The sequence below is a fragment of the Ovis canadensis genome, chromosome 5 (assembly GCF_042477335.2).
Source record: "Ovis canadensis isolate MfBH-ARS-UI-01 breed Bighorn chromosome 5, ARS-UI_OviCan_v2, whole genome shotgun sequence".
NCBI classification, from domain to species: domain Eukaryota; kingdom Metazoa; phylum Chordata; class Mammalia; order Artiodactyla; family Bovidae; genus Ovis; species Ovis canadensis.
The window spans coordinates 115,919,887-115,944,267 of NC_091249.1; the positions used below are offsets into that span (position 1 = coordinate 115,919,887).

Below are 24,381 nucleotides of genomic sequence, written 5' to 3' on the forward strand. Positions count from 1 at the left end.
TATTTAGTTATTTTCTGGTTGCTGTGTATTGAGGGAATGAGCCTGATAACCGCTTCTAGATCATGACTGGAACTTTAAGTTGTGCTATTGAAAGGATTTTCTTCTTTAATCAAGTAGAAAAGGCAGAATTATCCTTTTTACTCAGGATCAAAATCACAATCAAACATGGAAATTTCCTGTTTCTTAAAGGTATCTGTTGATTCAGCTGCTTCATTCCCTGTCAAGTAGCAGTAGGTTCAGTTCTCCTCATGGAGTGAGACATTGTCCTAACAGTTTAAACGTTCATTCTTTCATAGGAATGATAAGAAGCTCTGCCGAATGTTTTTCACTGACTGTACACCTGCACCTTCTCTTCTGAGCAAAATACTTCCGATATAATGGATCAGCTTCCAATGACCTGTCATAATCCCTTCTTCACAGTGCATTAGAATAATCCACTTCTTCACTGACTTGTTGTTTTAGGTGGCCTTCCTGTTTTTGCTTTAAGTAATTATGATTCAAATATCCTGTAAGTATGAATAGAACAACAGTGGATTTTAGAATATATGATAGAATAAAGTCAAACATTCTGTTCAGCTCTCATGTTTTACAATATTGCTACACAGTAGGTTAGTTGGTCACCAAAACACAGAAATCAACATCAGACAAGATTTGTGTCAGTTCTGATTGGTACAAAGATCCTATTTTACATCACCTCTTCATCTGACAAGAAGATGTGTCTTCAGTTATTTGTATACTTTTAATTGTGATACAAAATAATTGAGTGTCTACTGTGAAAGTTCTGTGGAGATCTAGGCATGAAATCTCTGCATCTCAGGAACCTATAGATGGAGCCTTCAGAATCTCTGAGAAGCATACATGCCATGGGAATTGGAATTTGAAAACTAAATATTTAATAGAAAGTATGCCAATAGCAGATCAAATAAGCATAAATGTTCTATTCCAGTTCACAATTTTAGTGCTCCATGAAACAATTTTCTAAACTTACGTTTAAGTTAGTAAGCCAACACTGCAGCTGTTGCTTTTAGATATGAGTGGATTGACCTCTGGCTCATTCAGTGATTGGTAATTATATAACATGGTTTTGAAAATGACCTTAATTTCTCTTTTCTATCCTGAACTATGGGAACATTATTTAACAAGGTTTTACATTTAAATTCTTAGAGGGAATAATACCTAACATAATAATACTTCTTCTAGAATTATGTATTTTTGCAAAAAAATAATTGTAAATATTACAAAGAGAAATTACCATATCGTGCATAGTCTTCAAAGTCCTCCTGCAAGAAATATTTGTATTATTTTAAGCATTTTTGCAGTTTCTGGAAATAATACAAAGTCTAGTAAGAATTGCTAAAATACTGTAGTAGAAATATCTTACCTCATTTTACAAATATTGGTAGCTGATTAAATTCCTTGAGTGCTTCTTTATGAACAGAATGCTAATTAGAAATATATAGATTGATTTTAAAGAGTAGAACTCCAAGTCAGGTAAACTTATCTTTTTTGGGCTGACCAAACAAAGACAGCTATTGTTTCAATCTTCATATTAAACTTAATATTTACAAGTAAAATATAATACCTAATTTCCCTCATGTGCAAACACTTTCAATATTATTGACATCCCTAAGTGCTATCATGCTGCTCAAAAGCTGCTGCTTTTGTTTTGTTTTTCTGTAATCCATATGTTCTTAAGCATGAATATATATGAGTGACATAGGGTTCTTGTCCAACAGTGTGTCCCTTTTTTTTTGTCCAAAAGTGTGTCCCTTGTCTTCAGTCTCAGAGATTCCAATTATCAGTCCAGAGCGGGACTCAGGAGCATACATTATAATAATGGAAATCTGATCCACATGGTTCAAGGATAACATTTGATAAATATGACTTTAAGCACTCTAGTAAGTACTCTGTGACACTGTGGTTGTTCTTTAATAATTGTGAGACTCAATTTCCCATATTTGAATTGATAGAATAATTATAATTGATCTATCGTATTTTTTAGGTAGACTTTTAGATATAAGGTAATGATGGCAATATTATCTTATTTTAAAATTTAACATCAATAGAAATCATGGTATAAGGATGAAATACTGATAAACTTATTTGTATATAATACTCTGTATACTTTTGATGTTTTATAAATTTTGTATTAGTTGTTGCATACACACATGCACACTCACAAACCAAAATCAAACAAACGGAAAAAACACTGTACACATGAGAACATTGAGGTTAAGAAAGAATAAGTGACTTAAACTGAGGGCACAGATGGACTGAGGTCCATTGATTCTGGGTTCAGTGCCCTTCTGAGTACAACACAATGCCTCCCCATCTTCAGAGCCAATAACTGATAAATCGCTACAGAAAGTTGACTCACCCATTCAGCTTAGTGCTAACTGTGAAACAGGCAATATGCCAGATACTAGATGACAACAGTTAATGAAGCAAACAAAATTCCTTTCCCTTGTGAAGCTTATATTCTACAGTAGAGAGAAAAGAATGGACAGAGAGGGTGAGCCACATGTAAGTTGGTGAGTCCATGAGTTAGAAATATACCTAGCATATATTAGAAAAATCAAGGAAGTCAATATGATTGTGAATAAGGAGGAAGGAGGAGAATAGGAGGAGATACGGTCAAACATGTTAGATAGCTTAAGAGGGGAGGAGAGGGTGACGTATGGAAAGAGTAACATGGAATCTTACAGTACCAAATGTAAAATAGATAGCCAATGGGAATTTGCTGTCTGGCTCAGGAAACTCAAACAGGGGATCTGTATCAGCCTAGAGGGGTGGGATGAGGAGGAAGATGGGAGGGAGGTTCAAAAAGGAGGGGATATATGTATACCTATGGCTGATTCATGTTGAGGTTTGACAGAAAACAGCAAAATTCTATAAAGCAATTATCCTTCAATAGAAAGTAAATTAATTAAAAGGAAATCTTAGATAGCTTTGTGGATCTACAGTGGGACTTTGGATTTTAACATGAATGAGATAGAAAGTCATTAAAGTTTTCTGATCAAAGGAGTATTGTGATCCAACTTATGTTGTACCAGGCTAATTATGGTGGGTTTTTGTTTGTTTGTTTGTTTGTTTGAGATTGCGCTTCCCTGATAGTTCAGTTGGTAAAGAGTTTGCCTGCAATACAGAGGACTTCGGTTCGATTCCTGGGTTGGGAAGATCGGCTGGAGAAGGGACAGGCAACCCACTCCAGGGTATTGGCTTTGTTTGTGGCTCAGCAGGTAAAGAATCTGCCTGCAATGTGGGAGACCTGGGTTCGATCCCTGGATTGGGAAGATCCCCTGGAGAAGGAAAAGGCTACCCACTCCAATATTCTGGCCTGGAGAATTCCATGGACTTAATAGTCCATAGAGTCACAATGAGTCAGACACGACTGAGTGACTTTCATGTCACTTCACTTTTTGAGGATAGTATGGGCAGAAGTGAAATAGAAAGTTATTGAAATAAGAGATGTAAGTGACATATGCTAGCTTGTTACTTGTGGAGGTAGCAAGAAGGTATCAGATTCACTAATATGGAGGAATAAAATAATTTTTGCCAACAGATTGGATATTGGGTTTGAATAAAGGAAGTCAAGAAGACTCCAACATCTTTCTCCTGTGTATCTAGAATGATGGACTATTAGGAAGATAAGGACATCCAGGGCACAATGTCTTTTTGAAGTTAGTTCAGTTAGTTAGTTCAGTCGCTCAGTTGTGTCCGACTCTTTGTGACCCCATGAATTGCAGCACTCCAGGCCTCCCTGTCCATCACCATCTTCTGGAGTTCACTCAGACTCACGTCCATTGAGTCCATGATGCCATCCAGCCACCTCATCCTCGGTCGTCCCCTTCTCCTGCCCCCAATCTCTCCCAGCATCAGAGTCTTTTCCAATGAGTCAACTCTTCGCATGAGGTGGCCAACGTACTGGAGTTTCAGCTTTAGCATCATTCCTTCCAAAGAAATCCCAGGGTTGATCTCTTTCTGAATGGACTGGTTGGATCTCCTTGCAGTCCAAGGGACCCTCAAGAGTCTTCTCCAACACCACAGTTCAAAAGCATCAATTCTTGGGCCCTCAGCCTTCTTCACAGTCCAACTCTCACATCCTTACATGACTACAGGGAAAACCATAGCCTTGACTAGATGGACCTTAGTCGGCAAAGTAATGTCTCTGCTTTTGAATATACTATCTAGGTTGGTCATAACTTTTCTTCCAAGGGGTAAGCGTCTTTTAATTTCATGGCTGCAGTCACCATCTGCAGTGATTTTGGAGCCAAAAAAAATAAAGTCTGCCACTGTTTCCACTGTTTCCCCATCTATTTCCCATGAAGTGATGGGACCAGATGCCATCATCTTCGTTTTCTGAATGTTGAGCTTTAAGCCAACTTTTTCGCTCTCTTCTTTCACTTTCATCAAGAGGCTTTTTAGTTCCTCTTCACTTTCTGCCATAAGGGTGGTGTCATCTGCATATCTGAGGTGATTGATATTTCTCCCGGCAGTCTTGATTCCAGCTTGTGCTTCTTCCAGTCCAGTGTTTCTCATGATGTACTCTGCATATAAGTTAAATAAGCAGGGTGACAATATACAGCCTTGATGTACTCCTTTTCCTATTTGGAACCAGTCTGTTGTTCCATGTCCAGTTCTAACTGTTGCTTCCATACAGATTTCTCAAGAGGCAGGTTAGGTGGTCTGGTATTCCCATGTCTTTCAGAATTTTCCACAGTTGATTGTGATCCACACAGTCAAAGGCTTTGGCATAGTCAATAAAGCAGAAGTGGATGTTTTTCTGGAACTCTCTTGCTTTTTCCATGATCTAGCGGATGTTGGCAATTTGATCTATGGTTCCTCTGCCTTTTCTGAAACCAGCTTGAACATCAGGGAGTTCATGGTTCACGTATTGCTGAAGCCTGGCTTGGAGAATTTTGAGTCTTTTTGAAAGGAGACTATAAATTCAGTTTGTAGTTTTTTAAGTTTGAGATGTTTGGTAGACATTCAATTCTGTATCCTAATTAGGACAATGGATTCAAGGAGACAATTAAGGGAAAGATTCAGATTGAAATATTAAATCTGGGAGTCCTCAGCATATACTCAATGTCACGGCATTCATGAAACTAGATAAGGCCACCAATGGAGTACACACATAAAGCAGAGATGCCAGGACAGAAGTTGAGTAGAACCTTGCTGCTGCTGCTGCTGCTAAGTCGCTTCAGTCGTGTCCGACTCTGTGCGACCCCATAGACGGCAGCCCACCAGGCTCCCCCGTCCCTGGGATTCTCCAGGCAAGAACACTGGAGTGGGTTGCCATTTCCTTCTCCAACGCGTGAAAGTGAAAAATGAAAGTGAAGTCGCTCAGTTGTGTCCGACTCTTAGCGACCCCATGGACTGCAGCCTCCCAGGCTCCTCCGTCCATGGGATTTTCCAGGCAGGAGTACTGGAGTGGGGTGCCATTGTAGAGGGATCTAAAAGGTAGATTGATGAGCATCTAGGGATATAGCAGTAAACCAGGTAAGTGCTTTTATACTGGATAGCAAGTGAAGAAGATGCTTTGAGGTCAAGAACATGATCAACCCTGTCAAATGCATCATATCACGTGTATAATCTACTGGTTGATTACCATGTGAAAGTGCTCAGCGATCTTGGTAAGAACAGTTTTCACAGTGTGAATAAGATATGGTATAAAATGTCTGATCAAAGCAGGTTCGAGAAAGAATGAGAGAGAATTTTAGACAGCAGATTTGATAAATTCATTAAAAGAACTTAGCTCTAAATGGAAGAAAAGAAAAAAAGTGAATTAAGAGAAAATTAGTATACAGAAATTTTTTTTTTTAAATATTGAAGCAATGGAAGTGTGGCTGTATTCTGGTAAAAAAATAAACAGTGGAGAAAAGCATCTAATAGTAAAAAGGAGAGTACTTCCCTTCTGGTCCAGTGGTTCAGAATTCACCTGCCAATGGAGGGGACATGGGTTTGATAACTGGTCCGGGAAGATTCCACATGCTGTGGAACAAGTAAGCCCGGATGGTGCAACTACTGAAGCCTGTGTGCTCTAACGCCCATGATCTGAAACAAGAGAAACCACCACAATGAAAAACCCACACACCACATCTAGAGAGTAGCTCCACTCGGGGCAACTAGGGAAAGCCTGTGCCTAGCAGTGAAGACCCAGCACAACCAAAAATAAATAAAAAAGAAAAAAAAAAAAGAGGATATAGAGGAGAGAATTGCTAGATTATTTTCCTGAGAAGGATGGGAGTTAGTGCCCAGAAGGAGGCAAGGACTTAAAAACAAACAAACAAACAAAAAAAAAAACAGGCAGTTTATTCCTGATAACAGGGGAAGTGAGGCAAGTGTTACTGGCCCTCCAGAGTCCGTCCCCACGTAACGTCCTTCTGCTGGTGTCCTCAGAGCCAACAGACGCAAAGGAAACCTTTGTTGTTTGCTCAAAGGACAGAGAGGGGTGCTCAGGCTCTAGGTTGGGGGGTCCCCAAACTCGGGGATTGAATGCCTGATCTGAGGTGGAGCTGAGGTAAGAGTAATAGAGCTAACGTGCACGGTAAATGCAGTGCACGTGTGAATCATCCTGAAACCACTCCCCACTCCAGTGTCCTTGGAAAACGTGTCTTCCTCAGACCTGGAGCCTGGCGCTGAAAAGGCGCATGCGCCCCCTGAAAGGCCGCAGTGGGGGCCACTTGACAGAGCGCCGGTTGCGGCCGAGGAGGGGTGGGAATTCTCGGCGCAGCTGCAGTCCGCTCCCCTCTCGCGAGACTGAAGCGCCAGGTGCGGCATCTCTGCAAATGGCCGCGCCGTGCAGAGCCGAGGCCTGGGCATCACCATTTCACGCCAGGAGCTCAGGTATGAAGCCCCGGCGCGAGGCTCTGCACGTGGCATCCTATGAACAAGCAAAGCTAGACCCAGCACAAAGGAAAAGGAAAAAAAAAACGCAAAAGTTAGACTTCATGACCCAGATTCTACTTGTATTTCCTGAGAATTGTTGATGAGCTTTGCAGGTGCCACAAATAAGGTATGGAAGCCATTCTGTTCTGGAAGCTGGCGGGAATTTCTCTTTTGTTTTCTCAGTGATTTATGCAGCCAGGTTTTGAAGTGACCAGGAGGATGAGGGAGGAGGTGTTGGAGATTTGAACGGAGGAGAAATTAGGAGTCTGGGACTGTGACTGGATCATCAACAATGTAATGTGATTGCTCTGGATCACTCGGAGCTTTGTTTTGCCGCAGGAATGTAAACTGAAGCCAGTCAGCAACTTTACGCTAAGTTGTCCCTCACCTGCTATCCACACTGGTTCAAATCTTAGCTTCATTCTCTAAGTCTTTACTGTGTTTGTATGAGTCCTTCTTACGCCAGTGTTGGGTGTTAGTCTGCGATTTGTGGGAGTGGTTCTAACCAGAATCCAGAACTTTTAGCTTTTACTACTTGGCTTCTGTGATGGCTCAGCAGGTAAATAATCCACCCGCAAACACGGTACACATGGGTTCGATCCCTGGTTCGGGAAGATCCCCTGGAGGATGGCATGGCAACCTCTCCAGTACTCTTGCCTGGAGAATCCCATGGGCAGAGGAGCCTGACAGTCCAGTGGGTCACAAAGAGTGGGAACCAGCTGAGCCACTAAGCACAAACGCAGGGCATGAGTGGGTCATATACCGAATCAGGGGAATGCTTTCCTGGGTTAGCTCCCCTCTGTGACCGTGTATGTCCCATAGCCCACAGGGCCCCCATCACCCCAGTCTCCAGGCTGATGGAATTTCTATCAGTTTCATTTACCTTTTTTTTTTTTTCATTATCTCTGTGACTAAGACTCCACTCAAGGCAAAGTCACAGGAAAGAAAAAACCAAGATGAAACACACATCTCTGCTTCACGCCTCCAACAGTTAATTTTTCTGCACAGGTCTTACTATTTTGGAGTGCTTAATTAGTAATTTTGGTTTTCGGTTTTGTATTTTATCCACAATCTTAATCCATGAGCTATGGGCTGTAGTGAATTATGGGCAATATAGCCAAGAATCCAGAATTTCCAGCCTTGTTTTTGGTAGAAATAATACAGACCTTGGTAAAGTCTGTCCTACACAGTGTTTCATATGTTTTCTATGATGTGAACTGGTTTGAGGAAAAAAAAAATGTATACAGCATAAAAGATAGAGCAGAGATACAGAGACATAGCCAGATAGAATACTTCTTGAATATCTTATAAACTTTACTTACTAGATACATTCTTTTCTAAGGGACAGTCATATTCTTGCCCTTCAGTTTTGTGAAGATTTCTTATATACTTACTTAATTGTACTCCGAGTGAGCTCTCTTATTTATAACCTGAAGAGAGTTACAAATGCAGAGAAAGGATAGGAGACTTTAAAGATTATTTATTTTAAATTCCAGGAGGTTTTAAGCCCTCTCCAAAGACAGGAAACTTTGAGATGGATCAAGTACAAATGGAGTGCCTGGGGACACAAACTTGGGCCGTGGCTCTAAGGCTTGATGCTTGATGAGAAAAGGAAAGGTGTAGGACCATACACTACCCACTGAACACAAGGTGGAAGTTTTTCTGTGTTGTGCGTGCTCTTTTTTCCGCTAAAATGTCCAAAGAGACTAATCTTTTATGTTGTGTCTCTGGATTTTCTGTAAGATAGGAAACATTGCAGTGATAAGGGCTTCACGAAGGAAGCTTTATGTAACATATGCATATCTAACACATAGTTTTAGTTCTCTAAGAGGCATTCGGCTCAAAATTAGTGCCAATTTTCAATCGAAAACGTTACTGGCCCTGAAAGTCAGCTTCTCCTGAGTGCTGCGATTTTGTCTGCTCACTTCTTTTTTGACATGTAGGGACTTCTCTTTTTCTAGCTGAACTTTCCTTTTTTCTAACTTATCCTTGTTTTTTCATGGTAATATATAGAGTGTCAACTTATCAAAATCAGTTGAATTCATATGATATTTTCTTTGAATATTCTATGAAAATTGACGTTTCTGGTTCCAAAATAAACACAATGTGGAGTAAAACCATCTGTGGGACAAACCTCTTGTCTTATAAAATATACATTTGTTTTGAGCTGGGGAATCTTTGGGTTACCCTGGCTTGGGAATCTCAAGCTGGAAATTAGTTCAGCTAGTAATCCATGGGAACTCCTCAGCACAAGTTCATGAAATTAAATTTAAAATTGTTTGGCTAAGTCCTTATGATGCTAAAAAAAAAAAGAGTTTTTGTATTTATCTTTTTGTCCTTAAAAAATGGAATTCAATTGCTTTGATGTCACCTTTGCAAGATAATTCATGTTTTGGTTAAGTTTTGATAATATTAATCAATTTTGAACATATCAGAATGGAAGGGGAAATGATAATTAAATGAAAGCCATTATCTAATATTGTTAGAACCCACGTAATGAGTTGGTCTTATTTATTAATCCTATGACTGCTTTCTGGAACTTGTAGTAGATTGAGGTTCTTCAAATATTTGAAGTCATATATATACATTTCTCTTTCCCTTGACTTACAAGAATGTCAGTGGAAACTATTTGTCAGAAACACCAAGATGTTCATTCAAGCTCGTTTTTGCTTAACATGAAGCCATTACAGGATTTTGGATCACCAAAACTACTGTAAAGAAACTATAAAAATGGATATAAATAATTAGCCCTTAAACAAAAGAGTTCAACTACTATTGGTGATGCTTGCTAACCACCCCTTCTTAACAGTGAATATCTCTGTTATCTGCTCTGAGCAGATTGCATTTTTTGGAGAAAAGATGGACGTTTGTAAAAGTGAAAGATAAAAGTCACGTCTATGGAGAAATAAAGCCAAGGCCTGATGTGGGCAGAATAGTGCTGCGGTTTGTAAAGAGCTGAGGTAAGGACAAGACTGTGCTCTCTCAGTGCATTGCAGCCATTCTTACTATTACTGAGCCAAATAATTCTGCCTTACGTTGACAGTGCTTTTAATATTTATAAAGTGATTTCACATACAGCAGTTGATTGATATCAGTTGGTAGATGCAATAAGAGGAAGTCTTGCTGTTTCTTTCTGTGTTACCACATGGCCTTCAGAATAGAAAAAAGATCTGGGAACTGAATCAGTTTCCTGATTTACAAAGTCGTGTTTTGCCTCCTGTCAAGGGTGGAACTTATCCTGGTGTAAGCAGCCAGTGATTGCAGCAGGGAAGAGGTAATAGGGATTCCCCAATTCAGCAAGAGAAACTGACAGGGAGATGGAGGGGTGGAATGCACGGTGAGAGAGGGAATACGAATGAACGAATTTCTTTCTTGGCTAGCCTTCTTCTGGAAGATAATGTTTGAAAACAAGAGGAAGGATTTCCGTAACGTCTTTCCAACATAGCCTGAGGCCATATTCAGGTATTCACTGAAGTATGATGTTACTAGTAAGTCCTTGGTGAATGGAAATTATTGTTGGAATACATGGAATTCTTAATAAACATTCTAGGCAGGTGAAGGGTACTTCACAATCTGTGTAGATTTACAGACACACAAACTATTTCAGTTCTTTCTGGGAAAACGTCAAGGACCCAAAGCTAAATTCTGTGTATTTATACAAGATGATAAGATGATTTATTCAACTATACTATATGCTGATCCGGGACTTTTTCCATGTTCAGTTATATCTTAGATAAACACTGTTTGGGACCAAAAAAACAACCAAACCCCAAACCCCTCAACTTTGTTCTCTCGGTTCTTGCTTGCCTCTTTTGCACCGCCTGCCCCCTCTCTGCCCCCTCTCCACCCCTCTTGCCCTCAGGTCTGGAAATGTTTAGGAGAGGAAATCTTTGGACTCTAAGCTGTATCATGCTGCTGCTGCTTAGTTGCTTTAGTCGTGTCCGACTCTGTGCGACCCCATGGACTGCAGCCCACCAGGCTTCTCCGTCCATGGGATTTTCCAGGCAAGAGCACTGGATTGGGTGCCATTGCCTTCTCTGATCTATATCATGAGGCCTGTGTAAAGATCTATATTCTCTTTGGTTTTGCTCTCAAGTAGGTCCATCTGCATTTCAGTTTTTTTTTTATATATAATTTAAAACAGCTGATACTCTCTATACCTTATTATTTCTGCTTTTACTTATTTAAAGCTAGTTATTAGTTGATAAAATTCAGTGTGTTTGGATGGCCAGTATATAAAAATAAAAGTGTAAATAAGCAGCTTCTTATACTTTGTATACAATTATATTATCAAATATAAGAATATGAGACACAATGGTTACTTTTTTTGTTTTCAGTTATGTATATTACTGAGAATTTTCCAAAACAAAGCACTTGTAAATTTAATTTTCTAAAGACAGCCTTGTATTTCATGGTTTTGATGTACATAATTAAACAAAAATAATTCCTGGTATGCTGTTCCTAGGATTTTACAATAGAACAATGATATAATGATTTAACTTGTACATGTATCTTTGCATCAGTAAAAGTATATATGGTGATAAATATTTAAAGAATTACTAAGTCAAGTGTCAGATGCCTTTGAAATGTAATTAATTGCACAGTTACCCTGTCAAGCCAGAGACTTATTCTTTCTCCTGGGGTGTATGCCAGTGCTTATTTCTTCATGCCCTTATTGGGCATTATAACTTTTTAGTAGTCATTAATGTGATAGGGCAAATCTTATTATAACATGTCTCTAACTTGAATCTCATTAATTATGTTGAGTGTTTTTTCATGAATGTATGTTTTGTATAAAACTTCCCATAGCTTTATTCATTTATGTTTTTGGTAGTTGCTCTATTTCTTTTATAAATTCACATTTGTTTATATTTTAAATAAGTATCTCTATTGGCTACAAATATTTGATGCAAATATTTTATATTTTTATTTTAATACAGCATTTTCATTTTGTAGGGATTTTTGTAGCATAAGAATTCTATTTTATTGTTGTCACGTGTATCATATTAAGCAGCTATATTAAGCAGATGAAACTGTACCCCCTTGCTCCAGCTTCCACTGAGATGTTGCTAATATATCTTATTTATCAGGGCTGCATATAAGATTTTGTTTGAAAACATGTATCTTCAGAAACATCAACAAAAACAGAACTCTGACCCCTCCTATTTAGTAACATCGTAACCTGTTACTGAATTTTTTTGTAGTATGACCGCAGACTCTATTAGTCTCTTATTAATAGAAATGTATGTCATAAATCAAATCATATTTCCTGTTCCATGGTCATTATTTCTTGCTCTTATTCTATTTCTTTCTGCTGGGAATGTCTTCCTTAGTCTTACGGTTTTTACGCAATCTTATCAGATTCCTTTTTTGAAGGGAATTCAACAAATATTTTTGTTCTGAGTTGTCTTAGGTTGCTATTACAGACTAATTTAGTGGTGTAGAGTGAAAAGATTTTGTGTGTCTTAACTTCATTACCAAAAGCAGTATGACTTTTGATAAAACTGAATTTTCATTTTTTTTTAAATCTGCAAAACAGATTATATGAGAATAGTGCCAGGTTCATGTGAGATTATATAATTTTAAAAGAAATAATGTTTGTAAAAGTACTTTTACATTAAAAATTTTCAGTCTCAATTATTATTATTCTCACTTGAATTTAAAATTGCATGGATAAGTGTTCAAATGAATTAAGATTTCTTTTTAGTATAATGAAACATATTTCTTTAACAGTTGGTTAATTGATTTGAAACTCTGTAAACATATGTTGTTCTAAGTCACTAGTAAACTTTAATAGGTCTTTCAAGAACAGAATCTATTCTGCCCCCTGAATGTTCCACTCTATTGAGTTATAAGACAGTGGTCACACAGATATAAGACAGAACTAATAAGCTAGTGTGTTGAAGTCTGTCAATTTGCTACACAGGTCTAGTAATTATGATCTGAAACTATTTACACACTTTCTAGCTATCTAGACTTTAAACTTAAAATTATGAACATTTTAAGAAAAATATCTATGATATGTCCAGTTAATTAAATTCCAGCTCATTTTCCTTTTTTCTGTGGATACGAATCTAAATTTGTGGTAAACATTTATTGAACAAAGAATAGATGTGATTCTGGAAGCTTCATTTCTAGATTCAAAAGTTAACATTCATCTTCTCCCTCATCTGCCAAAATCTCTTCCTAAAGAATCAGAATATACTCCTTCATGAAAGAGAAAAATCTTAGAGTCATCTCTGTCACCTTTCTCACCCAACCTGTCACTAAATCCATCCCTTCTACTTCCCGAGTGAATCTACCTTCCATTTTCTGTGCGACCACTGCCTTATTTGAATTATCATCATGCATTTTAACTAGATAATTGTAATGATTTTGTAATTGCTGTAACTCCCTCTAACTTTTCCCTCTTACCCATTATTCACAGTGCCACTAAAAATACACACTGAATCACATTGCATTCCTTTGCTGTATGTCCGCATTTGCTTCTTATTCTCTACGTGCACATAACATCCATATTTCTCTGAAAGACCTTGTAAGGCTGCACAGAATCTTACCACAGCATATTTTTCCAGTTTCAGCCTTACAAATGGCAAATTCTTTTGACAATCAGATTATTTGTTATTTATTGCTTTGGCTGAACCGTTTAGTTGGGATTTCCTTTCCCCACTTCTAACCTGACCAAACCCTTCTCCCATTTGACAACTTTCCTACTTAGGTCACTTTCTATGTGAGTCTTTTCCTGGTCAACTCTGTGATTACCATTAATTCCTCCTGTGTGTGTGGATCCCCCGCATATCACATTATTGGTGTTTCTACATTTGCTTTGCAGTTGCTTAGTATTTATTTTTACATCAGACTTGGATCTTTCTAAGATCAGACATTATGGCTTTTGCATTACTGGACCTTTTAGTACTTGCCACATATTTGGCTCTCAGTGAATATTTATTGTTGTTTGGAATAAGGAGTAATGAAAAAGAGAACTCAAATGATCTGTGAAGAAAGGGAAGGAGAATGGGCATGTGAAACGGTATCCTTCAAAATGTAGTATATATATATATATATATATATTTTTTTTTTTAATTCTTCTCTCACAGCACTCTTGCCATTTGCAATAAGTCTCATCATTCATGGGTTATTACTGAGGTCCTCACAGAAGAAATACTATTCCACTTCTGGCTGCTCTCTATGGCACTTAGACATCATTATTTCCCCATGAGTTTCGTGTCCTTTGGGGTTTTTTCACACTCCTTTTTTTCTTCAGTAGTATCTATGATGAGGGACTGATGCCGAGTAATCAACTTTACTTCTTTTTTTTGGGGAAAAAAAAAAAAAACCCTTCAGTATGAACTGATGGTTTATTTTATAGACAAAAGCATCCTCCATATTGTCTGCAAAACCCTCGAAACATTTCAGCACAATGTGGTAGGGTATGCCAACTGATGAAATGCCAAAGCTCCATAATGGAAAAAGAAGAAAAGGATCAAAATTCTTTTCACCTAAGAAATTGCTATTAGTTCAAGTAGCACTTAACTAGTGAAATGAGTATGCCCTGGAGCAGAAATTTCATCTTTGGCAGCTGCAGTACCTAAGACCTACTGGCTGTCCTTTTGTTCCTGCTTATTCGGAAGGTCTCATTTTCAAGGGGGAGATGATTCAATTTGGATTAAATTCCACTTCTTTTTTTATTATTATTATAAAATGAGGTATAGGGTGGATCACATCGGGTGTTCTTCCACTTGCAAATTCCTCATTATTTAATGTAATGCCAAGTTAGCTTACTGACAGCGCCTTTTGTGATCTGCCACCCAGTTTAAAGTGCCTGAGTACATTTTTACAGCACAGAACGGAGAGGAAGCGAATGTGGGCTCAAGATTGAAGAGGCAAGAGAGACGAGGTTGGCATATGATAATGATCCGTCTAGTTATATTCTCAGGAGTGCAGTGTGAAGGCATTAATGTGTCAGTGTGCAAGAAGAAATGAGGCAGAGATTCTCCTGAGTCGAGGGAGGCATTGCAGCCCCTAATACACAACTGAGGGAAGGTTTCAGGCGACACTTTATCAGGAAAAAGTTGGGTAATATACATATGCATCTTCTGTCTACTTCCACTCGAGTGAAGCATAATCAGTTCTGAAAGACAGGCCGTGGTCCCATTTATTGTACAGCTAGATTATATGATGCTGGATCAATAACCTCCGCTCCAAGCCTACCACTAAGAAGGGGGAATTCTTGTATTAGCCATCCAGTGGATGGCTTATCTGCAGTGTTGCCTTAGCAAATAAAAGTAAGAACACCGAGTTAAATTTGAATTTCAGAATTCAAAGTACAGTATGTCCCATGCAATATACTAAAATACTCATTGCTTATCAGAAATCCTAATTTAACTGAATCCCCAGTATTTTACCTAGCAATTCCTCATTAGGAGATCAGAAGTCCCTTAAGTAGGCATAGATTTTCTCCTGATGTTGAGGTATGCCTTAACACAAAATGAGCAACAAATACCAGACACATCAAGCGAAACCCCCAAACCAGAGGTCTTTAACTAGAAGGAAATATTATCAATTATAGCCTTTTGATCTTTTTAATGACCCATATGTGGATTGGATATGTATGTACACCGAGACTTCCAAATAACCCATCTTGAGCTTTTGTCTTGAAAAATCTCTTTTGTGGAAATCAGGAGACAGATTCAAAGATACTTATTGTAACATTGTTTGTGAAGGTAAAAAAAAAAAAAAGGCATAACTGATTTGTCCATCAGTAGGAAAATAAATACAAACACATGGTCTATTCTTTGATTTTGAGCACAGGGAAATATGGTTTATATATGGACTCTGGATGCAGACATCCTGATTTCAAATACCAGGTCTACCATGTATTAATAACTACCTATGTAGTAGGTAGTACATTGTACAAGTTACTTCTCTGTGCTACTTTTAGATTGTCTATAAAATAATATTATAAAATGTGTATATAATATTAATACAATGAATTATAACTTAAAATATAAAAAAATAAGTCTCTACAATGTAGAGGATTATACAAAGTCTCTACAAGGTAGGAGGATACAATGAATTAATACACATGAAATATTTAACAGTAATTGACACCTAGTTTACTAGGAAACCTGGCTTCCCTGGTTGCTCAGCTGATAAAGAATCCACCTGCAATGCAGGAGACCCTAGTTCGATTCCTGGGTCAGGAAGACCCGCTGGAGAAGGGATAGGCTGCCCACTCCAGTAGTCTTGGGCTTCCCTGGTGGCTCAGCTGGTAAAGAATCCACCTGCAATGCAGGAGACCCCAGTTCGATTCCTGGGTCAGGAAGACCCGCTGGAGAAGGGATAGGCTGCCCACTCCAGTATTCTTGGGCTTCCCTGGTGGCTCAGCTGGTAAAGAATCCACCTGCAATGCAGGAGACCCCAGTTTGATTCCTGGGTCAAGAAGATCCCCTGGAGAAGGGAAAAGCTAACCACTCCAGTATTCTGGCCTGGAGAATTCCATGGACTATATAGTCCACGGGGTTGTAAAGAATGGGACACAACTGAGTGAATTTCACTTTACTAGGAAACCTGGAAAGCTTCAGTTAATACTAGTTTTTATCAAAATGAAATACTATATAAATGAATGGAAAAATAGGGACAATTATTAATAGCATCTATGTGAAACAAAACAGGCATACATTATCTGATGCTTATATGTAGTGAATATGTAAAACCATATATTAAATGATATTAATATAACATTATGATGTCGATGTCTCTGAGAAGAGTTGTAGAAAACAGAATAAAGTTATCTTAAAATTTGTAATTATTTTATTTAGAAAACAGGGAAAAACCACAAAACGGCACTCAGAAGTGGCAAAATGGTAATTCTTGATTTATGCATATTTGTTATTATGTTCCCTGTAGTTTGCTATATTTGTTCAGACAAATTCAAAAGTAGGTGGTGTATAGAGACACAGACTTGTAACCTAGAGACGTTCTTTGGTAAAGTCTTGCTTTTTATATGATATCTGCTGAATTCACGTGCCAATGTCATACTGATGAACTATATAAAAATATTTAAAAACTTAACATTTATTGAAAGTCTAATATATGGTGGGTACATTTTAAATACAACCATCAGGTAACGTGGAATTCAGTCTTCCATGAGGAGGCTAAAAGAGAGTAACTTGCAGATTAGTACCTTGCTAATCAAGCTAGGAAGTTGCAGTGCTGGGAATCAGGCCCATGTCTGCCTTGTCATTGTGGTTCACTTGCTCAGTCATGACCAACTTTTTTGAGACAACGTGGACCATCGCCCACCAGTCTCCTCTTTCCGTGGGATTTCCCAGGCAAGAATGCTGGAGTGGGTTGCAGTTTCCCTCTCTAGGGGATCTTCCCCTCCCAGGGATTGAACCTGTGTCTCCTGCACTGGCCGGTGGATTCTTTTCCAGAGACACCACGGGAAAGCCCATGTCTGCCTTACTTCTGACTTAACTCTCTTTTTGTTTCACTTAGTGCAACCCAGTTTTACACATATCTTTTTTCCCCAGTTATAATAGGTTAGTGATCTACTTTCAGAAATTTTATTCTCTTATATTCAGAACTTTGTTGAAACCAGCTTAGCCTAGAATTTGGGATCAGGATCTTTCTAGCATATAGGATTTCTGAGGAAATTATCATATGAACTACTATTTTTAAATAGAAAAAAAATAAACATATTCTGTAGATATATTCTCACCAGGTGTTGTTAGTTTTAGTCTTTAGGGTTTGTTTCTGAAGTAGGTGTTTCTGATGCTGCAGAACAATGTTCTGGTTAATGAAGACTCGGGTAGTTTGTGACATGAGTTTTGTATGCATTGCGTGCCTCCATAAAGTGCAAAGAATGTATCTTATTCACGAAGGCGGGATGAAGAACTTTAAATATATTTTATTTATTTCAGTATATACAAAGCTTCCATTTCTCATCACATACAAAGCACAGAACCATAAAATTTAATGTTGACAATAAAATAAATTTATCATATTTCATAAAAAATTCTAAATAAACTTCATATGGACTGTGATATGAGATGATAACAACATGCAGCTAAATCTGTAGTTTTTAAGAGGTGGGGAATTACTTATAGAATCATTTGAAACTGAAGGTTAAAAAAATGACAGAAATGTTCAATCCCTTGGCTAGTTTTGAATGCTGGAGATAAGTGGAAATTTAATAATGTAACAAGTAATAGATAATGTTTTCTGACATGTATTATTTCCAAATGCTTTCCAGAAAGCTTATTAACAGTGAGTTAAACTTTTAGAACAGGACAAGTTCCCCCCAAAAAACTGAAAATGCAGTAAATTTTAACATAGCCTAATGTTTTATATTTTTAAAAGAGTCAAATTCTCTCTGCATAAAATTATTGGAGATATTCTTGACATATTTCTTCTTATAAGGAAGAAATGTATGATTAAATATAATAATGAGAACAAAATAAGATTGTGTAAAAAGTGAAAGAATGATTATGTTACATTTTGTAGAGTTAATTTTTTTAGAATAAGTAACAATTCTGTATCATATCAGACACGCAGAATATAATAGTTGAAGATTAGGAGAACTCAGCTGCCAATGCAGGAGGTAAGAGACACGAGTTCCATCCCTGGGTTGGGAGGATCCTCTGTAAGAGGGCATGACAGCCCACTCCAGCATTCCTGCCTGGAGAATTCCATGGACAGAAGAACCTCGCGGATTACAGTACATGGAGTCACAGGGAGTCTGACACGACTGAAGCGACGTGAAAAAAGTGAAAGTGAAAGTCGCTCAGTCGTGTCTGACTCTTTGTGACCCCACGGACCATACAGTCCATGGGAGTCTCCAGGCCAGAGTACTGGAGTGGGTAGCCTCTCCCTTCTCCAGGGGGTCTTCTCAACCCGGGGATCTAACCCAGGTCTCCCACGTTGCAGGTGGATTCTTTAGCACACAGGTAAATAAAACCATTCAGTGACAGGTTTTTCTTAAGAAAATTATTAAAACTTATATTTAGTTTCTGTTATTATAACTGAAAGAATGGGATTAAATTTCATTTTGATAAATTACTTATATAAAATTTGTGTGTACATGTGCTTGGACACTCAGTCCAGTTAGACTCTTTGCGACCTCATGGACTGTAGCCCCCCAGGCTCTTTATCCATGGGATTCTCCAGGCAAGAACACTGGGGTGGGCTGCCATTCTCTTCTCCAGGAGATCTTCCCGACACAGGAATTGAACCCAGCTCTCCTACATTGCAGGCAGATTCTTTACCATCTGAGCGGCGAGGGAAGCCTTACTTATATACCACTTATAAAGCTCAATATCAAAATATTAAAGAGATTAAATAAGAAAGATAAATATGTATATTCTTTGATGTGAAGGAAATTGACACTTATCCATCAATATATTTCATTTCTTCTGTCAAGAAAAAAAATTCTTATAATTCACTTGAAGTAGAAGGGCACTCGATAAAACTTTTCATTTATCTATTTATTATATCCTTTAAAAGTGAAATTTAAAAGTGAGTAATTACCCACCCCCAAATGGACATGAAAATAAAGAAAAGAACACCTGAGTAAGAATTAACTAATTGTTGGACACGATTGTCCTCCCTTTTTAAATTTGCGTTATCATGCACTTTTAAATTTTGATTTGAGGTAGAAGTAAATAAACAAGGAAAAATTAATTTTTCCATTGTTTTTATAAACTTTTTAAAAATGACGTTTAAATATGATTACTATTTTATTTTTGTGAGAACTCATTAACCACCATTAGTTTTCATATCTACCTCATTATCTTGTTTATTATGGTTAAAATATAGTAGAGGTCATTACATATTAGTGATGTATCTGCCTTCATATCCATAAGTGGCTATATATCTAAGAGAAAATAACAGATCATTGAAATAGATTTTTATTATATGAATAATACATTTAATACTAGGTTACATGTACAATATCCTTCGCTATTTAAATCAAATATAAAACGTCTAAATAATATTGTCTAAGGAAAATGGTCCTTATATCTTAATGACCAATACCAAATGAAATTGATTTGTAACTAGGAAACATTACATAGCACATATATTTATGCTTTGCTGCTGCTAACTCGCTTCAGTCGTGTCTGACTCTGTGCGACCCCATAGACGGCAGCCCACTAGGCTCCCCCATCCCTGGGATTCTCCAGGCAAGAATGCTGGAGTGGGTTGCCATTTCCTTCTCCAGTGCATGAAAGTGAAAAGTGAAAGTGAAGTTGCTCAGTCATGTCCGACTCTTCACAACCCCATGGACTACAGCCTACCAGGCTCCTCCGTCCATGGGATTTTCCAAGCAAGAGTACTGGAGTGGGGTGCCATTGCCTTCAATTTATGTTAAATCGAAATGATTCAGTTTTTGCAGAAACTTTTTGATAGTCTGTTTTATTAGAAATTATGAACAAAAATGAAACAGTTAAAGTTAATATAGGGAAAATAAAATAATTACATGATCAAAAATTTTCACACAGTCTTGGTGATCGTCACAAATTTAGAATCCTAAATAGTAAAATCTGTGAGGATAGGCTTCTGTCTTCTAATTGCTTATTAAATTTAATGTGAGACTGGACACACAGTGGATACTCATTAAATGTTTGTGAATGAATGAAGGAAATATACAAATCAGAAATCAGCTTTTCTAGTCTTATATATGTTCAAATGCACACACATAAACTGGTTTTAAGTTTAGAGAGTACACAGGATAATACTTTTTAACATCTGCATATACTTACTGGTAGAATAGTCTTATACAGTTTTGAGCAATTTTAATAATTATCTTTGTGAGAAACTGTTTTAGATGTTCTAATTGTCCTGCATTTAAATTTCTTGAGCCTACTTAAGGATCAATTTTCTAAAACTTATAGATCTATTTTAAATGTGTGAAACTGCAACATATGCCTAATTTGGAGGGTTCTTTCAGAGATGTTCTGTGATAAAGCAGTATCATTTGGTGTAATGAAATCATAGTGTAGGCTAGTAAGTAATCTGTTTAATTACAATTCTAAATTAGTTTCATTGATGAAATATATCTGTACATCGTATCCCTGTTCTTAGGTGGTGATTGTCCATTACCATCCTTTTACCAGCTTTGTGAATTATTGAGTTTGGCTAATTAAATTTCGTGTTGTGAGGTGTACATTGGTATGGGCAACAGTGCATCTTCTCTTTTTGTAGAGATAATTTCTTGATTATTTGTTTAGTGCCTACTTAACAAATACTCAATACACAAGCATCACAAAATTTTGTTTGCTTTCAGAAACAAGCATTGAGCACAACCAGAACATAACCTAGAAATGAATTTCCCTCAAAGAGCCGATTCATATTGTGACAGTATCCAACTGACCTCTTGATTTACTGTCTGTTGCTTTTAATGGAATACAAATTTATTACTGAAAGATCAGAGACCACAGTAACAACTACATTCATTATTGTGTTAATAATCCAAAAGTGTGATTTGCAAGGGAAAGTGAAAGATCAGTGGAAAAAAATTCCTGGATAATGACTCTTCACCATAGTCAAGAGTATAATTTAGTACCTTTATATTAATTTCAGGAATTCCAAAGGCAGAAGTTTAAACATTTAAACATTGACTTTTCTTAATTTGATCTTTTGTGATTCTCTAAAATACATAATGTCCAGATCACAAATTCGGGGGATTTTTCACTTTTTTGTAAGAAAGCCTCCTGCATATTTTTATTCCTAATATTTTCTCACAGGGGTGTAGGGAAAAACCAGGGGAAAATTAGAGGGGACTGATATGTTACAGGCTGTTTGATCAGTAGGCCCTTGTGCGTGATGGGCGACGCAGCTCCCACTTTCTAACAATTATAGTTTAGGAGTCTATTCCCCCTTTAAGCCTGTTTTTGCTCTAAGGTCCCATTGGTTGTGCCTCACAAGACCTGCAAACACAAAATAAATAAATAAGAAACATCGAATGAAGAAATACAAGTACATATTGCTATTTGGTATAAAGACGGTATTAAATTTACACCTTTAACCTTTTCCTCAAGGAGAAACATTTAGAAAGGGTCATTTAGTTCAGCTGTACTGAGGGTGTTTTCTGAGTTAGCCAGATAACTGTAGGGTTCTCAACATTCATTTTATTTCTGTCTTACATCCATTTTATGTTAAATGAACAATATTTTCAACTGCACTAATACATCAAAGTTATTGATTCTTTCAAAGTGAATTGCATAAATGTTTCACTTCAGAGCATTTTAATACATACATAATACTTCTCAGTCTCCACTCCATGAATAACTAGTGATCTTTATGCTGCTGCTTGTTCCAATATTGCTTTTACTTGGCAATTAGGTCCAATTCCAGAGAGGGCTACTGTGAGCGTGTAGGGCCCAATCTTTGGCAAGTATACACACAATTAAAGTCAGGGCTACCTCCCTGTCATCCGAGGTACAGAGAGATGCATTAAAACTAACAAAGCGATAAAAGGGACCTGAAATTGAAGCAGTTTAAGAAATGACAGTTTAATGAAAGCAGTGTAAAAATACTATCACTGTGATGGAAAACATCTGTTCTCCACGAATCTTGAGTGATGGAAGTTTGTGAGGCTCTTGAGGAATGTGTTGCCAGCCTATGGTTATATCAACAGCAGGTCAGGCATGGCCTGTCTCTTTTAATATCATAGTTATGACTGTCCAAACATATACCGTCCCAGCCAATGCTTTGTCTTCAGCATTGCAATAGGTTGCCTTAAAGCTCCTTTCTTTTCACTGCTTGTTGGGCTTTTTCATCAGAGTGTGGAAGTAATACTACTGAACTATAAGGAGAAAGATAATGTATATCATTGAGAGTTGTTTGTAATGCAAAAAGTTCATAAATATAATTCTAGTTAATATAATAATCAAAAGGTATTTTCGATTGAAGATCTGTGTTTTAAAATTATGGTTGTAGTCAACAGTTCATGATTTGTTTTATTCAAGTAGTTTTTGCTCCTCCCACCACCAAATCATTTATTCCAGAGAGCAAAAATATATGACAGCAGGTAAATATTTTTAACAGCAGTGCATTGAAGACCATCACTGTGGGACAAGAGTTAAAGTGTTTTCTGGTGGCATTTGAATTACTATGACAGACTTGCACAAGAGAGGACAAAAGTTTATTTATGTTCCACATTGATGATATGCAAGTGGATTAGTCTCATGCCCCAAATTTGAAAGAAATTAAAACCTAATTTTTTCATTTAAAAATCATTCTTTTTTTCCCCTTATTTCTTATTCATCAGGTAATTTTTGAAATGAAATTTTACAGGTGAAAAATCTAAACTATGATATAAATAATTTTATTGGGGATAAATGAATCGTTTCTCAGCAAAAGTGGTTACATCAGGTGTTATTCAGACATGCTAACTGATTAGTTATATAGGAGTTTAAAACAAATAACGAAAGTTTAGGTTGCTTAAGGAATTCATCCCTGCATTTATTCCTCTGATGGAAATGTGTCCCCATCCCCCACCCAAGGACTCACCAGCCTGTCACGGCAGTTTTAATCGTTGGTTCCGTCTTGTCTGCGGCCTCTGTAGTGTCCCACTCAAGTAAGTGTTCTTGAATTGAGGGGTGGGACTGGTGAGGACAGAATCGTACATATAGCTGCTGTGTGCAAAATCTGACTTCCTTATTTGTGTCTATCAGTACCTTGTTTTCTTGTGTTTTAGCAGATCTTGAAACAGTGGTTATTTGGAGATGTCTCAATATTTTTGTGTAGTAAAAATGTTTTTTGTATAGCTTGTATGCTTCTGTGTGTGTGTGCTTGGTCACTGAGTCGTGCCCAACTCTTTGCAACTCAATGGACTGTAGCCTGCCAGGCCTCTCTGTCCATGCAGTTTTTTAAAAATACTGGAGTGGGTTGCCATTTCTTTCTCCAAGGGATCTTCCCAACCCAGGTTTCAAAGCAGCATATCCTGCATTGCACAGCATTTCCTGCATTGCAGGAGAATTCTTTACCCACTGAGCCATTAAGCAAGCACAATATGCTTATGATGAGTGGAATAATCCAAATGTGAAACCAGGTCAGAATTTTTATCAACAATTTTTAGTTCACATCTGTAATCCTGCCCAACCATATATTTTGCAAAACAAATCACTTGTGAGGAAAAAGTTACCCTTCATATTTAGGAAAGAAAATTTCTGTGGAGGGAGAAAAATATATAATAATTTTGACAAACACAATTAAGAATAGCTTTTATACAGCACTCTTCCATTTCCAATGGTATTTAAAATTTTAAGATATATCTCGAAAAAAAATTTAGCTAAGTGTTAAATATCTTTAACAATACCGTTTAATATCTGACCTTTAGGTGAGGCAGCTTATAGGATTTGTCAATTCAAGCACAATAGATTTTCTGAAAGCATGTCAAATAGTAATAGAGTATATCTAGTTTATAAATCAGCTATCAGTTTTACAAAGCTATATTTAAACCTAAGTAGTCAATAAAAATCTAAG

General features: G+C 37.3%; 1 long non-coding RNA gene across 2 annotated transcripts in view; it reads left to right on the forward strand.

Moving 5' to 3' along the window:
• The first annotated feature begins 6,750 nt into the window (after positions 1–6,750).
• Positions 6,751–24,381, forward strand: part of LOC138440551 (uncharacterized) — a 460,131-nt gene continuing 442,500 nt past the window's right edge. For both annotated transcript variants that reach the window (XR_011257076.1, XR_011257077.1), the window contains exons 1-2: positions 6,751–6,849; positions 9,730–9,851. This is a non-coding gene — a long non-coding RNA (uncharacterized lncRNA). The remainder of the gene's footprint in view (positions 6,850–9,729; positions 9,852–24,381) is intronic.